This window comes from Heterocephalus glaber, unplaced genomic scaffold (assembly GCF_053883595.1).
Source record: "Heterocephalus glaber isolate CG9 unplaced genomic scaffold, H.glaber_assembly_v1.0 deba00001720, whole genome shotgun sequence".
Classification (NCBI taxonomy): domain Eukaryota; kingdom Metazoa; phylum Chordata; class Mammalia; order Rodentia; family Bathyergidae; genus Heterocephalus; species Heterocephalus glaber.
In genome coordinates, this window is record NW_028258433.1 from 5,183,214 (window position 1) to 5,204,189 (window position 20,976).

Sequence of the window (20,976 nt, forward strand, 5' to 3'; positions counted from 1 at the left end):
TCAAGTATTTTCTCTGGTGTGAGAAACTGAAAGTGTAAATAAGGAGTAAATGTATAATAGGTCATGTGAAATAGGAAGAAAAGGGGCAAAGAGGAAGGAAGTGGGAGGGCTAGGGGAAAGGATAGAAGGGAATGGGATTAATATGAGAAAATGGAAAAATAGGAACCAAATCTTGTAAATAGGGAGGACTGGAGGGGTTGAAGGGAGGGCTGGGCAAGGGTGAAAAATAAGAACCAAGAGAGACTGTGTAAAGTTGCAAATTTCCAATGATAAATGTCATTATATTGTATACCTAAAATGTACCAATGATTATAATGAATAATAGATAATGTAAAATGGGAAGAAAAGGTCCAAAGGGGTAGGGGTAGTGGGAGGGGCAGGGGAAAGGAAAAAAGGGAAAGGAAAAATGATGAGAAATGGAAAAAATGGAAATAAAGTCTTTGTAAATAGGGAAGGGTGGAGGGCGTGAAGGGAGGGCTAGGAATGGGAAGAAAATAAGAACCAAGATGCATTATGTAAAGGTACAATTCCCAATGAGAAATGTAATTGTGTTGTATACCTACAATGTACCAGTAAAAGAATTTAATATTAAAAAAAAAAGATAGTCCAGGTTCCGATGGGATGTGATGATCCCTCCCACTTACCAAGTACGGTGGTCTGGTGTGCCTTTATTGCAGAGATTCTCTTCACTTTTCCAGTGGACTTCAGTTTTCATCAGGGAGCCTGAGAGAGTCCCTCTATCTGTTGTTCACTTCTGCAGCTGAAGGCAATGACCTTATGTCCCCCTTTGCCTCTGTAGTGTGGAACCAGGTAGCTGCACTGCCAAGAGGCCAGAGGAGGGGGGCAGTTGTAGGCACCCATGCAGCTTTGCTGATGGCTAGTGGGCATGCCTAGGGGGTCCTCACCATCTCCTTGGTCACAGGTGGGCATGGCAAGCTGGGCAGAGCTGGTCTCTAGTCAGCCCGGGACTGCTCAGCCCACGCTGTTATGCTGGCTGATCACGTGTTTTTAATCCTTGCTTCTGTTAATATGGTGTATTACACTTATTGATTTGCATATGTTGAATCATCCTTGCATCCTGGGATGAATTCTACTTGGTCAAGGTGTATAATTTTCTCTTTGATTTGCTGCATTCTGTTTCCCAGTATCTTACTGAAGCATTTTGCATCTATGTTCATTTGGGTAATTGGCCTGTAGTTTTGTGTTTTGTTGAATCCGTCTTTGGTTTTGGTACCAAGATAATGCTTGCTTCCAGGAATGAGTCTGGGAATATTGCTTCCCTTTCAATTTCATTAAAGAGTTTAAGTAGTACCATTACATCCTCTCTAAATTTCTTGTAGAATTCAGCAGTGAATCCATCAGGAGTTGGGCTTTTCTTTGTTGGTAGATTTTTAGTTACATATTCAAGTTCATTGACTGATATGGATTATTCAGAATTTTTATATCTTGATTCAGCTTTGGTAATTCATATGTAGCTAGGAATCTGTCCATTTCTTTTCTGTTTTCCATCTTATTAGAATACAAGTTCTTGTAGTAGGTATTGATGATCTTCTGGATTTCTTCAGGATCTATTGTAATTTCACCCTTTTTATTCCTAATTGTATAGATTTGAGTCTTTTCTGTCCTTTTCTGTTGATAAGGTTCTCTAAGTGTTTCTCAATTTTATTTAATCTTTCAAAGAACTAACTCTTCGATTTGTTGATTGTTTGTATTGTTTTCTTAGCCTCAATTGCATTAATTTCTGCTGTGATCTTTATAATTTCCTTCCTCACTACCACTAATTTTGCTGACTTTGTTGTGGTCTCAAAATAGCTAGAAACTGGAAAGTAGTCTCTGGTGAGACTGGAGCATGTACAAGGAGCTCTCCTTTTTTCCACATGCATCACTACTTCAGCTGCTTTGCTAACTGTGACCAGTGGGTTTGCCACCTAGAGATTTCATGGTAAAGGTCACTTTTATTGATTAGGTAAGAACCCAGGTCAATCTCTAAAACAGGCTTTCTTAGAAAGTGGAAACTAGCACTTTACCTGTGTTAGTTACTTTTCTCTCATTGCTAAGACAAGATACTCAACACCCAAAGTTAAAGGGAGAAAGGTTTATTTATCTTACAGTTCATGGAGGTTTCAGTCCATAATTGGTTGACTCCAAGGCAGGGTGGCAGAGGGGCAACAGTTCATGGAAGACAGACAACAGCAAAGCAACAAGAGCACCTTAATGCATCTTTCTATCCATTTTACCCCATCCATACTACCGGGATCAGGGCGGTGCCAAACCAATCACTCACATGTAGTGTGGTCTAGTAATCACAAGGCCTTAACCCCAGCATCACACATTCCAGATTCAGCCACTTCTGAAAAAAGACTGCATGAGGCTTTGGGGGAACATCTAGACTAGCCATTATATTACATTATACGTTTTATTTTTACAAATTAAATTCTACTTCACAAATGACAGGTAATAGAAATTGCTATTGTCCTTCCTTTTTTATTTTGTTGGGGAATGAGGATTGTGGTCTGTCCCGGCCCGCGGGTAAGTCAACGAAGACCCTAGAGGGGGAGCGAGGATGAGAGGGGACAGGGGACACGAGAGATGGAGACAAGACAGGTTTCTGATCAAGTCTTGTTTATTGCGGAAGCTGCTACAACATATATACTGTAGAGCTAGAGGGGAGGAGCAAGAGGAGGGTACTGGGGATACTTCCTTGTTGCCGGGTAGATCTGCAACAAGCCTGGGCATGTCCGTAAAAGGCCTGCAGCAAGCCTGGGCATGTCCGTAGAAGGTACTCAAGAGTTCCAGCGGGGGGGCAGGGCCCCCTACAGTGGTCAGCTGAGTGTGTAGGAGAAAGGGTCAGTGGAATCTCTCTCTATCCTTTACCTTGTCAAAATTCTTTAGAGGAGAGTAGTTCTTATTTGCATCCTTTTCTTGATCTGTATACTCTGACTCCTTTTGCCATCTACATGGCAAGAGTCTGTCTTATGACCCCAGAGCTAGCTTGGCCCTTGATGTGAAGTAGCCCTTCATGAACAACACACTAAGTGCCCCAGGTTCTCACAGATTACTCTGCCTTTGCTCCAGCTCTTCCTTTTTATTATAGAAATAAATTGTATTTTGAATTTTCAGAAGTATAAAAGTTGTAACACTTTGTATAAATTGTTAACAATTTAGTTGACACCTAGTTAATCTCACACAGCATTATTTTTTCCTTTTCTTGAAAACTTATACTTGCATCCTTTAAAAGACAGACTAGGGCCGGGGATTTAGCTCAGTGGTTCTGCCACCTGCCTTGCAAGCACAAGGTCTTGAGTTCGATCCCCGGTACCAAAAAAACAAAAGACAAACAAACAAACAAAAAATAAAATAAAAGACAGCCTAACATATATTAGCACTTAGTGAGTTATTAGAAGACCAAAACTCTAGAATGTCCATATTTGTCATGACACTTGAAATACTGTTTAATATATGAATTTAAGTAAAGTATCTCTTAGAAGTAACAATTATAATCATTAGTTCTCTAACCTTTAGGTCTGAATAAAACTCATTACTTTTCACAATGAGAAAGCAGAAAATATTACAATAATCAAATGGAGCTAACCTGAAATCATTTAATTCTCTTTGGCCTTTAAGAGACAGGGCCTCGTGGGATGTCATAACTGGATCCTTCCATTTTCTGGCTTCCTGTCTTACCATCTGCTCTTTCCCTTTCATGTGCCCTCCCACCACTGTGATAACCATGCACCATGACATGTAGCAACAAGCGGAGGCCTCTCCAGAGCCAGTACCATGCTGTCTAGACACTCAGCCTCCAAAACCATGAGCTAAATAAACTTTGCTTTATAAGTTACCCAGCCTCTGGTATTTGTTATAGTAATGAAAAACAGAATATATCTTCTATTTTAGCAACTTAGTACAAATGAAATGGAACTTCCATTTTGAAATGAAAATTATAATACTATTTTTCAAACTAAATAAACAAATGTGATTCACATTATGAGAGCTAATGAGTTAAACAGCAAATACTAGATAATTATTTCTCATGAGTAATGAGTGTGACTTAAAGTTCCCATATTACTTATTTTCAACTTAAGTAAGGACAATTGGGCCACAGGAGTCATTTCTTCATCTGAGTCACTTGATTCCCCTTCTAGTTCTTTTAGTTTCTTCTGCGTGTGCTTCTTAACAACTGAATCATTAGCACAAAAGTTTTCTCATTTTAATGTTTGGCAATTTCGTCAGATCCAAATCCCATTTCCTAAAGGTTTTCAGAATACTTGCATGTAAAATGTCTGGAATCAAGGCTGTAGCCTTCATACTGCTGTCGCTCATGCTCCATAGTGTGCTTAATGACCATCTCCCAGGTATAGTGTCGCCTTCCCTGCCTGTCCTTGATGCAGTTGTATAACTCAATCTGCTCAAGCTCACTGCTGAATTGATTTAAATAACTTTCAATTAATTCACAAAGGTCTTTCTTTGAATATTTCACTTTTGGGGGATGCAGCTCATTTTGAAACCACTGCAGTTTTCCACCAATAAGGTTGAGATGTAAGGCCTTTTCATTCTTCAATTTTTCTTTCTTTTCTTGTTTGTGGGCCTTTCTCATAATTCGAGCAGCTTTGCTACTATATAGGTGGATGATTTTTTTTCTTGATCGGTGCTTTTTCCCTTTGGTGCTTTAGGAAGAAGGTGGCAGGACCACCATCAGAGAAGGAGACTTGACTTTTTCTGGATGATGGTGTAAAGATACTATGCTACTGGAAGGAACCAAGACCCAGAAATGGAGATGGCCTCTAGAAATATGGTGACATCCTAGAGGCCACAGAGGACCTCTGCACTCCAGACCCCACAGGCTCACAGCCCAGAGCCATGGCTCTTATGTCTGTACTGCTGCCCAAACACACTTGGGGCCACCAATGCCAGGCAGACCTGACTGGAAAGGGGCAGTTCTTCTCTTTAACTGCATGGCTTTTCTTAATTATTCTACCTAATGAACTTAACAATAACTGGCTCAGCTATCCTTTCATTGGAGAATATTCAGTGACTATTTCCTGTTACCACCAAGAGGAATTGGCTGTTCCCAAGTCTATGTTCTCATAACACTGTAAGCATAAAGTTAAAATGATCAGAATATACTACTAAAAAGATGCTAGGGGCCGGGGATTTAGCTCAGTGGTTTCGCTGCCTGTTGCACAAGTGCAAGGACCCAAGTCCGATACCCAGTACCAAAAAAAAAAAAAAGATGCTATTTTGGCAGAAGGATTATTTTGAGCTGAAAGTGATTGAGAAATAGTACATGAAAGAAAAGCTCTCTACCCTCTTTTTAAAACTTAAAAGCAAAGTATAATTTTCCTTTGCATAAATACTTCCCCTTTCCTATCTTGTACCATTACCACGAGGGACAGAAAGTCAGCACCCAGTTGGGTCTGCACAAACTTTACTAAAATGTCTCCTTTTTAACATTACTTTTCTTCATATTTTTACCTTCCTACAATTTGCTACACCAAGAATCCCCAACACTCTTTCTTTGTTTTGTCACTTGCTCACAAATGTATCACCTTTTGTTAAGATGGTATACAATCTCCAAATCCTAATAACTTATTAAGTTACTTATCACTAAGTTCTCCCTTTTATATGAGCATTGCATGCATAATCTTTTTCCCTATTAACCTTTCATCAGTTTGAATCTTGCATCCCAGCCACAGAATCTAGAAGGGTGAATTAAGTTTTTTTTCCCTCTCCTATGGCATCTACAATTGTGACTTTGTCTTCACTTTTCTCTGTCTGTCTCCTCCATTGCATGTTTTTGCATTCTCAGTATCTAACACAGTATAGGCATACCTCATTTTATTGTGGTTCACTTTGTTGAGCTCACTAGACACTGTTTTTTTAACATATTGAAGGTACTTGGAAACCTTGTGTTGATCTAGTCTATAGGTGCCATTTTTCCAGTGGCCCAGATGACCATTAACATTCTTTAATAATGTGGTAATTTAAAATTAAGGCATAAAAATGTATGTCTACTTTTATAGACATAATTCTATTACCCACTTAATAGACCACAGTATAGTGTAAACATAACCTTTATATGTACTAGGAAACCAAAACATTTGTGTGAATTGCTTTATTGCAACATTTATGTGAGTCACTTTATCTCCATGGTCTGTACCCAAACTGGCTGTGTCCCTGAGGCATGTCAAGTACAAGTACTGATACAAAAGGTGCCTAGTATATGTCTGCTGAATAAATAAATGAAGATTGCAGTGGGGATAAGAAAGGCAAAGTTCACAGTGTTACTGGGGACTCATCATCCTGATGATAGGAGTATGGAAGAGCCATGTCCACGTCACCTCCCTACTCAGTTACCAGCCTGACTCTCCTTCCCAGCCTACTTAGGAGGAAACTCAAGAACTTTAAATCCCATTCCCAATTCTGTTTCTTACTCACTGTAGCCCTTTACATTATTCATTTCCTGTCTGTAATAACATTTGTTGGTTTATAAAGTGAGGTGACCCTTTAGGAAGGCTTTATAAATGATTTCAGAATGCTGTGAACTGTGTAAATGCTAAATGCTGTTATGAATCAGTAAAGTGAGGGAGTGATTTGAAACTGTTAAACTCATCTGGATTGCTAACTACTTTATTCGTTAAATTTAAGAAGAACTAAAACCACCCCAAGGGAAGAGTCTTGATATTCACTCTTCCTCATGAGTAATTTCTTATTAAGAATTTCTAATAAGATAAGACGCTAGAATTCCAGACAACGGGGGTGGAGAGGAGCTGTCTCTTTTGTCTTAATTTCCACTTCCAGTGTATTTAAGTATGTGTCTGTAAAGAGAATGAGGTATAAATTATTTGTATCTGAAGGCAGTTCCTACAAAGATAAAAAATTTAAAAGTGTTGCAGCAACCTTTCTTTTGGGAAGGCTAAGTCAAAATTCTTGTGGATATTTGTTCCTTTACTTCCCGTCTTCTTCTATGGGGAGTTTCTTAACAATTACCCGAGGGCTGGTAGGAGAGGGTGTCACTTTCCACAGAGTGGACATCCAGTCATCTCGGACCTCTGACCTCCCCTACAACATATACCTCGTGGACCAGAAATAATTATATGAGTCATCCCATAGGTGGAGAGTGAATCAGCGTCAAATGCCAAGTAGGTTGGCATATAAAGGTGTCACTTCTCAGCAGTTAGGACTAATGTGAATACAAAGTCTAAAAACTGACAAGCCATCTGGAACAATAAAGTTCCTTTTTTACTGCTTGATTTGCTTCAGCTTAAAAGTGTGGACCTTGCCATGAGCTCTCTTCATGAATGTCATGGTCATGTCCTGCATGCCAGCTAATAGTATGGGTTGTTTTTGAACTTTTATCTCTCCAGGAGGGAAAAGCAATGGCAGAGGGAGGGTGGGGTGGGGCCCACTTGCCCCTATCAACCTTGAGGAAAGGGATGAGGGCTCCTCCTCATCATCCTGCTGGGTGTCTAGGGGTCCCCTTTGGACTTAGAAGTGTTCTGAGTGCTCTGTGGAGTGGAGGGAATGGATGTAGCTTCAGAGTGGGGTCATGGCAAATCACATGGTCATCACTGATAGAGGGAGGGACATCCTACCTGTGTGAAGGCTGAGTGGTCCACAGATTCAAGCTGTGTTAGGTTCTTATTCAGGGGAGATGTTTTCATTCTGTCCTGAGGAGGGACAGACTTATCCTGGGTGGACCTCCTTCAAATGTGGAAAAGAAGAACATAAGCTGTTTTATGACATTTTCAAAAAAGTTCAAATATTTGTATAAAGCCACACACATATATAATATATGTAAACATCTTGTGTAATTATTTGGAACATGTCTATATGTGTGTGCATATCACATATGCATATTTGCAATATGTGTGTATATACATTATCACATTCTGAAGGTAATATACAGTTATGCATCACTTTAACAATAGAGTTATATCATGGGAAACATATTGTTAGGCAATTTCATCCTTGTGTGAATATCATTGAACATACTTACACCAACCTAAATGGTGTGTTCTCCTATACATCTAGGATGTGAAGTGTAGCCTATTGCTCCTACCACACTAACCTACACAGTATGTTGCTGTACTAAATACTGTAGGCACTAAATATTGTAGCATAATAATATTTGTGTATCTGACCACTGAAAAGTGTGGTCAGTATTAGTATTAATATCGATCTTATTATAGTATATGTAACACTATCCTAATAGTGTAGTATTATGGAATATTGATTTTACAGATAGTATTAGGTAATATATTTTTTCAGCTTCATTGTAATGTATGGGACACCATTGTTAGTATGGTGCATCACTCACTGAAATGTGGTTATGTGGTATGTAACTACGTATCTTTAGAAACTCCTTCTCTAACCACGTTTTTCCTGGCAAGCTTTGAAATGACTCACTTAATATATGATTTCAATGACCATCAAATAGGAGAAAATTTATTTCCAAATCGCAGCTGCACACATGAAATTAAAACTGAAAAAGTCCACTTGACTTTTTATTCAATTCACATCTTATTTTAAAAATGCGGAAAGTACCTTGGGGAAACACTTCAAATACAAGGAATTGGGAGAGCCTGTGTTCAATCCCCAGGTAAGGTACTGTGAGTCCTAAAGTGTGTTTGGGATGTGTTTGCTGATGTATTGAAGTGGGTTCATGTTGGGATCAAGCTCCCCTACCCTTTGTATCCTATTCAGGGCTAAATGCTTACACATTTGTAGATTCCAACTGCGTCACTAGAACCTAGAATATTCTGCCCTGCCCCTGACAAATATTATACACTTAAAGAAACAAAAAGAACAATAAACTTAGACTTGATGAAGCACTGCAGAAAGATGGGATAGCTTTAGAATGTTTAGAAACTTCTATGATTGGTGGCTTTGAAACTTTGACAATTTATCTTTTGCATTCTGTGGGCATGATCCCAGAAGGTTGGTCCATTCTCCTATTTTTTTATTTATCTATTAAGTTTATTGGTACATTTTAGGTATGCAATATGATGACATTCATCATTGGGAGTTCATACCTTTACATAATGTATCTTGGTTCTTATTTTTTTCCCTATTCCCCTGACCTCCCTTCAACCCCTCCACCCCTCCCTATTCACAAAGTCTTTGTTTCCATTTTTTCCTTTTCTCATATTTATTCCTTTCCCTTCTTTCCTTTTCCCTTCCCCTCCCACTTCACCTTCCTCTATGGAGTTATTTCACATTATCTATTATACATTTTGATCCTTATTTACACTTTCAGTTTCTCACACCAGAGAAACTATTTGGTATTTATACATGTGTGTCCTATTTACTTCACTTAAGAGTATGGCCTCAATGTGCATCCGTTTAGCTATAAATGTCTCTGGTTTCTCATTCTTTATGGCTGAGTAGTACTCCATTTTATAAAGAAAACCCCACATCTTTTTATTCAGTCACCAGTTGATGGGCACTTGGGCTGCTTCCAATTTTAGCTATTACAAACTGTGCTGCTATAAACATGGGTGCACATATATCACTGTGGTATGATTCTTTTAATTCTTTTGGGAAGATACCCAGCAGAGGAATAGCTAGGTCAAATGGGACCTCCAAGCCTAGTTTTTTGAGGTTTCTCCAAACTGATTTCCGCAGTGGAAAGGGTAACTTTGCTCTGACAAAATTCCATACAAAATTATAATGGTTTTCTTATTGATAAACTTCAAGCCTGAGCTTTTTAGGTTAGTATTTTGTAAGTCAACTATGATGCTTGGGCATGGTTATTATATGTATAAGCCTATTATACTCTGAATAACCTTGTGAACAAATATCAAATATGTACAAATATGTTAGGAATGGCATAGAATTGTAGTCTTTTTTTGATTTTTAGAATCTATGAAAAGGAATGAGGTTTAAGCTGGAGTGCAGAGCTCAGCAGAAGCCCCCCGTAATTGGTATTTACACAGAATATGTTCCTAAATATTGCTGGGTTAGCTGAGCTTTCTTTTGATGATTAAGTAACAGTTTTTTAGTGAGGTGAGGCAAGGATTATTTTTACCCCATCCACTTATATTTATAGTTGAATAGCTTGAACACATATATACATCAGGAATGGCAAATAGCTGTCAACTTTTGTGGAAGTGTCAGTTGTTTGGCGGAGACCACCTTGTGCACTGAATTGAGAATTTTGAAGCCATGTGGGTGGGGCTCAACTGAGGAGAAAAAGTGTAATAGTTCATTAAGTTCTTTAGAGCCATTCATTAAGGATATAGGGATTGGTTAAGCTGAGGGAGATTTGTTCTTTTTGTGTTTCAAGTACTGTGGAAGAATTTAATATCATATTAACTTAGGTTTTGAGTCTGTTTGGTGTATTTTCAATTTATTTGAGCTTGTTAAAATAGCTGTAGCAGGCATCAGTTTGTAGCTTCCTCAAAACTAGAATGTGTGCAGTAAGTTTAAAATAAGTGACTCAATTTAAGGGAGGAAATGGGAAAGAAAATTGCTGGGTTCATTTTTTTAAAGTTAGTTACATATGAAAAATTTACATTGAATAAATTAATATATTACTCCTAAGCTGACATCAGCCATGGTTCATTATTTCTCACTATTAATGTCAACATTGTTTAATAAACCTTAACTTTCAGAAACAAAGAAAATATTTGCTTCACCTGGGTAAAGATAGGCTATTATAGTCAAATAATTTTACAAGAGTGCTCTTATCTCTGCACTGGATGGCAGAGAAGAAATCTGTGACTTTTAAAGGAGAAAACAGAAGAGTCAAACTTATGTTGCTTGGGAACATCACCTCAGTCTGATTGGTTAGCAAATTTTTTGAAAATTGTTTAGTTCACTAGACCGTAAATTCAGCTTCCTTATCAGCACAGAGCAAGGGATTTATAACACTGCAGTTGCAATAAACAAAAGCAATATAAGTCTAAGTGGTTCACTTCATAACTTCCCTTTCATTAAAATGGACTCTCAAATAGAGCTCATGTTTCTCATTTCATATTTTCCTTGGTTAAAGAAGCGCTCCTATTATTCATTTGCCCATAAGTAAAGAATTTATATATTTTCATATAGTAAGTGCATCTTTTGGATTCTGCATTTATCTGCCAACCATAGATACCTGAACATAAGCAAATTAGAAAGACTGATGTTTGTATGAGCCAAGAGGCTTCATGAAGTGCCAAGAAACCAGTCTGTTTGTGACTTCCTGGTCTCTCATCTTTGGTAAATGGCTTTCATCTTCAAACCTCACAGTGCAAGGTGGAAAGAACTTTAGCAACCAACACATCTCCATTCCAAGGAGGAAGCAAGAGGAAGAGGATCTAGGCTTCATCTAAGAAGACTGGCCAGAGTAGCTGGATGTGATGGAACAGCCTTGTAATCCCAGCATTCTGGGTAGCTGAGGCAGAAAGATTGAAAATTTTAGGCAATTTAGTAACTTAGGAAGACCCTGTCTCAAGATGAATAAAATAAAATAAAATAAAATAAAAGGGCTGGGGGATGTAGCTCAGTGTGAACGCCCTGGGTTCAATTTCAAGTATGACCAAAAAAAAAAGTCTTTTCAGAAATCATTCCTAACAACTACACCATTCCAGATGACTCTAACTGGGATCTCCACTTCACCTGCCTCCAAGGTCTTTTGGCGTCCTTGGCCGTTGGATCTCCTCTGTGTGCACTCTGACACAGCCAATAGCACCTGGCCTCTTGCTTCACCTGCATCTCTTGTCCTGGGGCTTTCCCACTGCATTAAAAACCTCAGGACCCACAGAATACCTGCTGGAAGTCAATCTTTCTGAGCCTCAGTTCATCTGCAAGATTGTCCTTTACAAATTAGTTGTGTTGGATAAATAAAGTAATGGATATGAAGTGTGAACCTCTCAGCAAACATTCTGAGAATGGGTTACAGTGATTACAGGATTTTCCATTCCCTAGTTATAGTTCTAGACTGTGAATCCCTCTTGCCACAGAAAAACCGTCACTACAGGGAGAAGATCATAGATGCAATGCCTTGGCTCTCAGGGAAGATGTTTTCCTGTTGAATGGCGAGGCTCTGCTCCTCACTGTTATGTCAAAGCAGTCTCTATCATCCTGCAAGGATTCAGGGGCACTTCATGTTGCTGACATTACAGTTCCTTATGTCAGCTTCTTCTGCAACAAATGTTACATGGGTTGCAGCATTTGGTCAGTAAATTAATGGAGGATTAAGGACATACATTCCCTGTGGACTGTTTAAGGGAGAACAAATATTCTCTGGAGTCTCAATTACTTTAGCTGCTCATCTCAATAAACTGTCTGGAAGATAACTATTCATCATGTTTGAACTACATTCAGGGTGGGTCCTTGGTACCCTGTTGTTTCTCTGGCTTCCTAAAATGGGAGCAGATGGTGGTCTGGTTGGTGAAGCAGGGGTGTAAGGGCTGGACATTCTAGCATGCATTTGAACACTGGCTAAGATGCTTATTAGCTCTGTGACTGTGTGCATGTCACTGGCCATCTCTGCAGCTCAGCTTATTTTATTTTATTTTATTTTCCAGCTGGAACATAGATTTAATAACTAGCTTGTAAAGTTGTAAAGTCACAGATAATGCAAGTGAAGTACCTATCACACAACATAATATTCAATAAATGATAGCCACTATTGTTAGTAAGCTGGATTCATCTTTGTATATATGTATGACATTCTATATGCATATAATATAGTTACACATGTGGTGCTGGGGATTTAGCCTAGGACCTGGTGAATGTTAAGTAAGCACTCTACCACTGAACTAATGCCCAGCCATTATATATATATATATATATATATATATATATATATATATATATTTTTTTTTTTTTTTGGTACCAGGGATTGAACTTGGAACCTTGCACTTGTGAGGCAAGCGGTGGAACCACTGAGCTAAAACTCTGGCCCCATGTATTATATTTTTAACAGCTTTATTGAGGTACAACTTATACACAATAAAATTTCTTCATTTTAAATTTACAGTTTGAAGAGTTTTGGTGAATATTTATATAACCACCATATTTAATGTCTAGAACATCTCTATCACCTTCCTCACAACTTTATTTGTGTCTCTCTCAATCCCAACTTCCCCCCTTCAACTTTGGGAAATCATTGATTTGCCTTCTGTAATAATAAGTTTTTACCTTTTCTAGAATTACATAAAAATAGAGTCAATAGAGTCATCTGTGATGTGATTGAAATATAGTGTGAATATTTAAATTTAAATTTTTATTACAGTAAAAGAAACATTGCCATTAATTCCCCTGAATTAATTTGAATTCCCTTATCCCATCATTCTTGCTACTTCTTGAAGCAGTTCTGGAAGTTGTCTTTTGTGAATGTCTCTATTGGTGTGATAAAAATTACACTGTACAGTGAATGCTGGTCCCAAGTGCCATTCAATAGAACAGCAGGCTCAAGAAAAATTATGGTGTGTCCTCACCCACCTTATTTACTGGACTTGGCACTGTGTGACTTCTGACTATTTCTAATAGTCAAAATGATTATGAAAATAAACATTTTGAATCAATTCAGGACATAGAAGGAGTCATAACAATGCAATTAAAGACACTCAAAACAAGACTTCTTGGCTGCTTCAGCAGGTGGCTAGAACAATGGAAAGTGTGCTTAAAGTGAGAGGGAAGATTTTGAGGAGGACTAATGGCAATGTGTCTTTCATTGTAATAATTTAAAAAAATCTTTGCCATATATTTTGATTATGCCTCATACACATAGTATATATAGTCTTTTTTGTCTAGTTTATTACCTTTTACCTTAATATTTTTGAAATTTTTATCTGTATTGTGCATATACTGTTAGCCCGTTCCTTTTTATCTCTGAATAGAATTCCATTTACTGGTTAGTGGGCATTTGAATAGTTTCCAGTTCTTAATCTTAAGTAGAAAACGTGCTATCTTTCACTATTAAGGGTGAGGTGTTCTGTAGAATTTCATATATTATTTTATTGGATTGAGGAATGTTCCCTTTTTTTCTAATTTGATTGGATTTTTAAAAAATCATAAATGGTGTTTAATTTTTGTCAAATGCATTTTCTGTACCTATTAAGATGATTAATTCTACAGAATTAATATGATGAATTATATTATGGATCCTCAGGTGTTAAATTAACCTTGGATTCTTGACATAAAACTTACTTGACTTTAATGTATTATTCTTTGTATATGCTTCAGATTTCAGTTTGCTAATATATTTTGAAGAATTTTTATATCTATATTCATGAGTGATATTGTTTTCTTTTGAGATCTTTGAATATTTTTGGTATCAGTAATGTTGCGGTATAATAAGTAAAAGAAGTAAAAAAAATAAGTAAAAGAAGTTGGGGTATAATAAGCTAAATACACAAAGAAGGAAAACTTGAGAGATTTCTAGCTAAATGGATGGACCTTGAGAACATAATCTTAAGTGAAATAAATCAGACACACATGTTTAAATACCACATGGTTTCTCTGGTGTGAGAAGCTGTAAGAGTTAATAAGGACCAAAATGTATATTAGATCTTGGGAATTGGGGAGAAAATGTTCAAATGAGGAGGAAGAGAACAAGGGAGGGAGGAGGGAGAAAGAAAGGGAAAAGAAAAAGAGAGAATAGAAGGGAAAAATGGAAACAAAGCTTTTATAAATGAAGAGGGGGAAAAGGGTTGAAAGGAGGGGAGGGGAATGGGAAAAAAAGCAAGATATATCATATACAGGTATAAGTTCTCTATGATGAATGTTAACATTATGTATATCTAAACTGTATCAATAAAAAATTAATGGGCCCCGAAGATATATCTATGTCCTAAATCCTCAGAATCTCTAATGTTTATGGAAAGAATGTTTTGCAGATACAATTAAATTAAAGAGGGCCGGGGATGCAGCTCAGCAGCACAGCACCTGCCTGGTAAGCGCCAGGTCCTGAGTTCAATCACCGCTACCAAAAATACCCCCCAAACCAAAAAGAAACACTCCCCTAAACAAAAACAAACAAACAAACAAAAAACTATTAAGGTTCTTGAGGTTATTATCCTGACTTACCAATGTTGTTCCTAAGCACAATCACAAGTGTCTACTAGGGCCCCAAACCAAGGAATGCCAGTAATCATTAGAATCCACAAAAGACAAGGGAAGGACTCCATCCTAGATGCTCTGGAGGAAGCTTGGCTCTACTGGCATCTTGCTTTTGGCTCAATGATGCTGATTTTTGATTTGTAGTCGCCAGACCTCTATAACTGCTATAGTTTTCCTCTATAGTAGTTTCTATAGTTTTTCTTCTATATAAAACTAATAGAAGAATTATGCCCTTATTTTGTGTATTTGTAAAATTTTGTGTAAGATTGGTGTTGTTATTTAACATTTTTTATTTTTTATGGTATATATACATGATACATAATAATTACATTTATTTTTGGGGAATGAAAAGTATATAGTGTTTTGATAATTTTAGATCCCATTCATTCCTCACCTTTCCTCCTTTCCCTCCCTGTTTCTTACTATCTCTTCTTTATTTTATACTTTATTTATATTTTGGTCTTGTATGTTAGAACTCACCTTTGAAACGCAGAATGTGTATTTTTTGATGCAAAAGTTTTTAAATTATAATTTTAAATTTTAAAAGTTAATGGCTTAGGAGTAGAGTGAATGCTTAGCATTCATGGGGCCTGGGTTTTGATTCATTTAAAAAATTAATATTTGGTTATTTAGGTGTTCTATTTTGTTCTGAGTCAATATTGGTTATTTGAGTTTAAGACTTCGTCCATTTCATCTATGTAATTGGCTTTGTTGGCATACATTTTTTTTTGTAATAGTTCCTTATTATCTTTTCTTTTCCTTTGAGACAAGTTCTCATTATGTAGTCCAGGCTGGTCTTGAACCTGTTATGCAGCCCAGCCTGGCCTCAAATTTGTAATCCTCCTAACTCAACTTCCCAAGTGCTGAGATTACAGGCATGTGTCATCATATCTGGATCATGATTATCTTTTTAAAGTCTGTAGGATCTGTGGTAATGTTGCTTTCATTCCTGATATTAGTAATTTGTGTCATTTGTCTTTTGTTTTTGACCAATATAACTAGATATGCATCAATTCTATTTATATTTTCAAAAAATTGCATTTAGCTTCATTGAATTTCTCTAGTTTATAATTTATTTATTTATTTTTTTGCATTTTTCCTTATATTTAAGGGGGAAATCAGAGATAATTGATTTTAGGTCTTTCTTCATTTTTAATATATTCATTTGAAACTGTAAACTTTCCTGTGGGCATTGCTTTAGCTAAATCACACAAGTTTAAAAATTTAATATTTTCAACTTCATTTGTTCAAAATATCTTACAATTTGTCTTGTGATTTCTTTCTCTGATCCACGAATTACTTAGAAGTATATTGTTTAATTTCCAGATATTTGAGACTTTTGCAGACATAGTCCTATTATTGAACTTTAATTTTACTCTGAAGTGAATCAAAAGCATATGAGGTCATTGAGATTATTTTTGGCCTGGCATCTGGTGTTTGGTGAATGTTCCATGTACACTTTGTAGAATGTCAATTTAATTAAGTTGGTTGGTAGTTTTATTCAAATTTATGATAATCTTTCTGATTTTTCTCTCTACTTGTTCTATCTATTGCTGAAAGAGGAGTATGAAAATTTTAAACTCTTTAAATTGTCTTTTTCAGTTTAGTCAGCTTTTGCTTTATGTATTGTTGAACTCTGTTTTTAGGTGTATATGTATTTATAATTGTTATGTCATAATTTTTCTGTCTCTGAATAATTTCTTTGTATTAAAGTCTATTTTCTCAGATACTAGTTGAACCCATCTATCTTTCTTACTCTTATTGTTTGCATGCTATATAGTTTGCATAATTTTAGTTTCAATTTACTTGTCTTTATATTTTTTTCCTTAAATTCTTTTATTGGTACAATTTAGGTATACAATACATTTACATTTATCATTGGGTACCCAAAAGAATTAAAAGAATCATACCACAGCAATATATGTGCACCCATGTTTATAGTGGCACAATTTGTAATAGTTAAAACTTGGAAACAGCCCAAGTGCCCATCAACTGGAAACTGGATAAAGAGGATGGGTTTTTAATAAAATGGAGTACTACTCAGCCATAAAAAATGATAAACTAGAGACATTTATAGCTAAATGGATGTATATTGAGGCCATACTCTCAAGTGAAATAAATAGGACACACGTGTAAATACCCAATAGTTTCTCTAGTGTGAGAAACTGAAAGTGTAGATAAGGTTTAAAATGATTAAAATGAATAATTGATAATTTGAAATAGGAAGAAAAGGTCCAAAGGGGTAGGGGTGGTGGCAGGGGAAGGGGAAAGGAAAGAAGGGAAAGGAAAAATTATGAGAAAAGAAAAAAATGGAAACAAAGTCTACTTGTCTTTATATTTGAATCACTTCTATGATAGACATCATAGAATTGGGTATTACTTTTTACCTAGGCTGAGAAATCTCTTTTTTGATCAGAGTTCTTAGTGTATTACATTTAATGTGATTAATGATGTAATTATATTTAGGTCCATCATTTTATTTATTTCCAATGATCTTATTTTGGTTCCTCTGTCTCTTCCTTTCTGTCTTCTTTTGTGTTAATGAAATTTTTGTACTACAATTTTAATTCATCTACTGGCTTTTAGGTATATTTCTTAGCATTAGTTTTTAGTGCTTGTTGTAGGGATTATAACATGCATTTTTACATAATAGACATTTACCGAAAGTTAATTTAAAAACCTTACATTTATATGGATCCACACACCTTTGTATTTTAATATTCCTTTTCAATTTTATTTGGTGAAATGCTAGGCTAGAGAAACCTAATGGTGAAAATTCTTGGACTCATTTATAGAAGGACATTAAAGTACAAAAACGAATGATTAGAACTGGAACATTGCCACAGTGAAGAGATCTGGTTATGAGGATGAGGGTGTAACTCAGGGGTATACTGGTTGCCTGGCATGCATGGCCCTGGGTTCCATCCACAAAACTGAAAGAAAAAGACAGCTAGTATAAGCCCAACTTTACAGATAAGAAAAATTACTAGGTTTCACATAATCTACAAATGTGTAAGGATTAACAAATTCTCTCTGCAATAATTTTATTCTTCTATTAAATATTAACCAGCAGAAGCATGCTCCATTTTGAGTTTTTAAAATATTTGTCTATTTATGAGAAAACTCTTAACTAATGCACCTGTTCCTTGACTTAAAAAGCACCTCTAATCACCTGGAAAAATTGTGAGTGGCTGGCCACACCCATGGCAGTGATACACTTAGCCAAGTGGGTGCCTACAGGATCCCTCCCCCAGCCTCTTGGTTGTACTGCTACCTGGTTCCACACTACAAAGACACAGGGGGCAACAGACCACCATACTGGGTAAGTTGGAAGGATCATCACCTCCCATCAGAACCTGGACTATCTTCAGGGGAAGGTCAGCTGGAACCTGCAGTACAACCTTGCAGAGTTCAACCTTACAGGAGGACAGGGAGATCAACTTGGGACTTGCCACCAGAAATCTGCCAGAATCCCACGGGTGTGCAACTGGCTTGCTGAGACTCACTGGTATATCTGCACACTGCTGGCCACATTGTCTATTGTGACAGCAGAGACATACCCTGAAAGAGGCCCTTGATTTTCATTTTTATTTTTTATTTCCAAAATTATTATTATTGGGGTTTTTGGCTTTTATTTTTAATTTTTTTCCTATCTTTTCAAATTTTTATTTTTCTTTTCTTCTTTTTTTTGTTTCTTTTCTCTCTCTCACACACTCACTCTTGCTGTCCCACATTGTACTTCATCTTACTTTTTGTTCCTGTTCTGGCCCTAATTTGTATTTCTTTATTTTCCTTTTATTCTCTTTTTCCTTCTCTCATCTGTGTCCTCTGGCCTCACTGCTAACCTTCCCTATCCTTCTACCTATCTATCCCTCCCTCCCAAACTTCTTCTAACTTCCCATCCCAAAGGGTACAGTTGCTATGTTGAACAGTGTATTCACCATAAACGTATGTTGGGTTGGTCCTTGATTTTGATTTAATTCACACAGTTAAAGGTGATAGATTAATAACTACCAGAAATTGTCATTTTCTAAGAGGTACTTGATGCTATGGTGTTGCTGGTTGTATCACTTGGGCTAAGGTGTTGTGATTGATCTAGTCAGTGGTCCTTCCTGGTATAATGAAAATGAGATAGCCTCAGAGCCATTATAGACTCAAAACCTAAAGACCAGCTATATCTGGAAGACACCTGTGAAGAAGCAATAATTCCATAAGGGTTCTAGTTACAAGAAACAAAGATACTTACAATAAGCAATTTCAAAGTATCAACCCAGGAATTAAACCAAGGACAGTATCAAAAACAAAAATGAGAAGACATTTAAGCAAGGCACAAACTCAGACTTCCACCTCACAAAGTGTAAATTCTGGGGGAAACAAGGTGGAAAAGTTCAATAATCAACCACCTGGACACCCTGAACTGATAGCACAGGAAGTAACAAAACAGATGAATGAGGCTCTAGAAAAATTCAAAGCAGAAATAATCTCCCAGATAACTACAGAGATAGTGAGTAGAGTGAAAGACATGCTTAGAGGCTCTAGAACAGAAACAGACTAAAAAAAAGATGAGCTCAAAAACATGCTAGCAGCCATGAATACCCAGCATAAGAAAGAAATGGAAACCATGAAACAGATTCAAACAGATATTCAGGAGATGAAAAATTCCATTGAAAGTATGCACAGCAGATTAAGAGAATGTGAAGATAGAATATCAGATATAGAAGAGAAGATTGCAGTTAAGGACCATGAAAACAGAGATTTCTTAAGAGACCATGAGAAATCAATCCAGCAGCTGCTAAATGATGCAAAGAAGGATAATATAAGACTGATAGGAGTACACAAAAAAACAGGAGAAAGTACAATTGACATTAAAACACTGTTCACAGAAGTAATAGTTGAAAATTTGAATGAAAAGAATCACACCACAGTGATAAATGTGCACCCATGTTCATAGCAGCACAATTTGTGATAGCTAAAACTGGGAAGCAGCCCAAATGCCCATCAACTGGAGACTGGGTAAAGAAAATGTGGTTTTCAAAATGAAATGGAGTGCTACTCATCCATAAAATAAGAGAAATTAGAGAAATTCTTAGCTAAATGGATGCACATTGAGGCAATGGTCTTAAGTGAAATAAATAGGACACACATGTGTAAATACCAAATAGCTTCTCTAGCATGAGAAACTGAAAGTGTAAATAAGGACTAAAAGGTATAATAGATAATGTGATATAGGAAGAAAAGGGGCAAAGGGGAAGGGGAATTGGGAGGGGTATGGGAAAGGAAAGAAGGGAATGGAATTAATATGAGAAAATGGAAAAATGGAAGCAAAGTCTTTGTAAATAGGGAGGGATGGAGGGGTTGAAGGGAGGGCAGGGGAAGGGGGAACAATAAGAACCAAGAGAGATTATGTAAATTTCCAAAGAAGAATGTCATTATATTGTATACCTAAAATGTACCAAAGATTAAAATGAATAATTGATAATGTGAAATAGGAAGAAAGGGTCCTAAGTGGGTAGGGGAAGTGGGAGGGGTAGGGGAAAGGAAAGAAAGGTAAGGAAAAATTATGAGAAATGGAAAAAATGGAAACAAAGCTTTTGTAAATAGGGAAGTGTGGAGGGGGTGAAGGGTGGGCTGGGAATGGGGAAAAAATAAGAACCAAGGGGCATCATGTAAAGGTACAAGTTCCCAGTGAGAAATGTAAATGTGTTGTATACCTAAAATGTACCAATAAAAGAATTTAAGGGAAAAAGAAAAGAAAAAAAAAGTTGAAAACTTCCCAGACAGAGGTAGAGAATTGGACATACAGATGAGGTATATAGAACTCCAACTAGCCACGATAAAAAAATCTACACCTAGACATATAATAGTCAAGATCCTAGAAACCCAACAGAAGAACAAAATCCTACAGACAATTAGAGAAGAGAAACA

At 36.8% G+C, this 20,976-nt stretch overlaps 1 long non-coding RNA gene and 1 pseudogene across 1 annotated transcript in view; both read right to left on the reverse strand.

Moving 5' to 3' along the window:
- Positions 1-4,249: 4,249 nt before the first annotated feature.
- Positions 4,250-4,597, reverse strand: LOC147821697 (translation machinery-associated protein 16 pseudogene; annotated as a pseudogene).
- Positions 4,598-6,424: 1,827 nt separating this feature from the next.
- LOC147821698 (uncharacterized) overlaps positions 6,425-20,976 on the reverse strand; it is a 38,295-nt gene continuing 23,743 nt past the window's right edge. Inside the window, exons 2-3 of the long non-coding RNA XR_015446694.1 lie at positions 7,596-7,704; positions 6,425-6,818 (exon numbers count right to left, since the gene is read on the reverse strand). This is a non-coding gene — a long non-coding RNA (uncharacterized LOC147821698). The remainder of the gene's footprint in view (positions 6,819-7,595; positions 7,705-20,976) is intronic.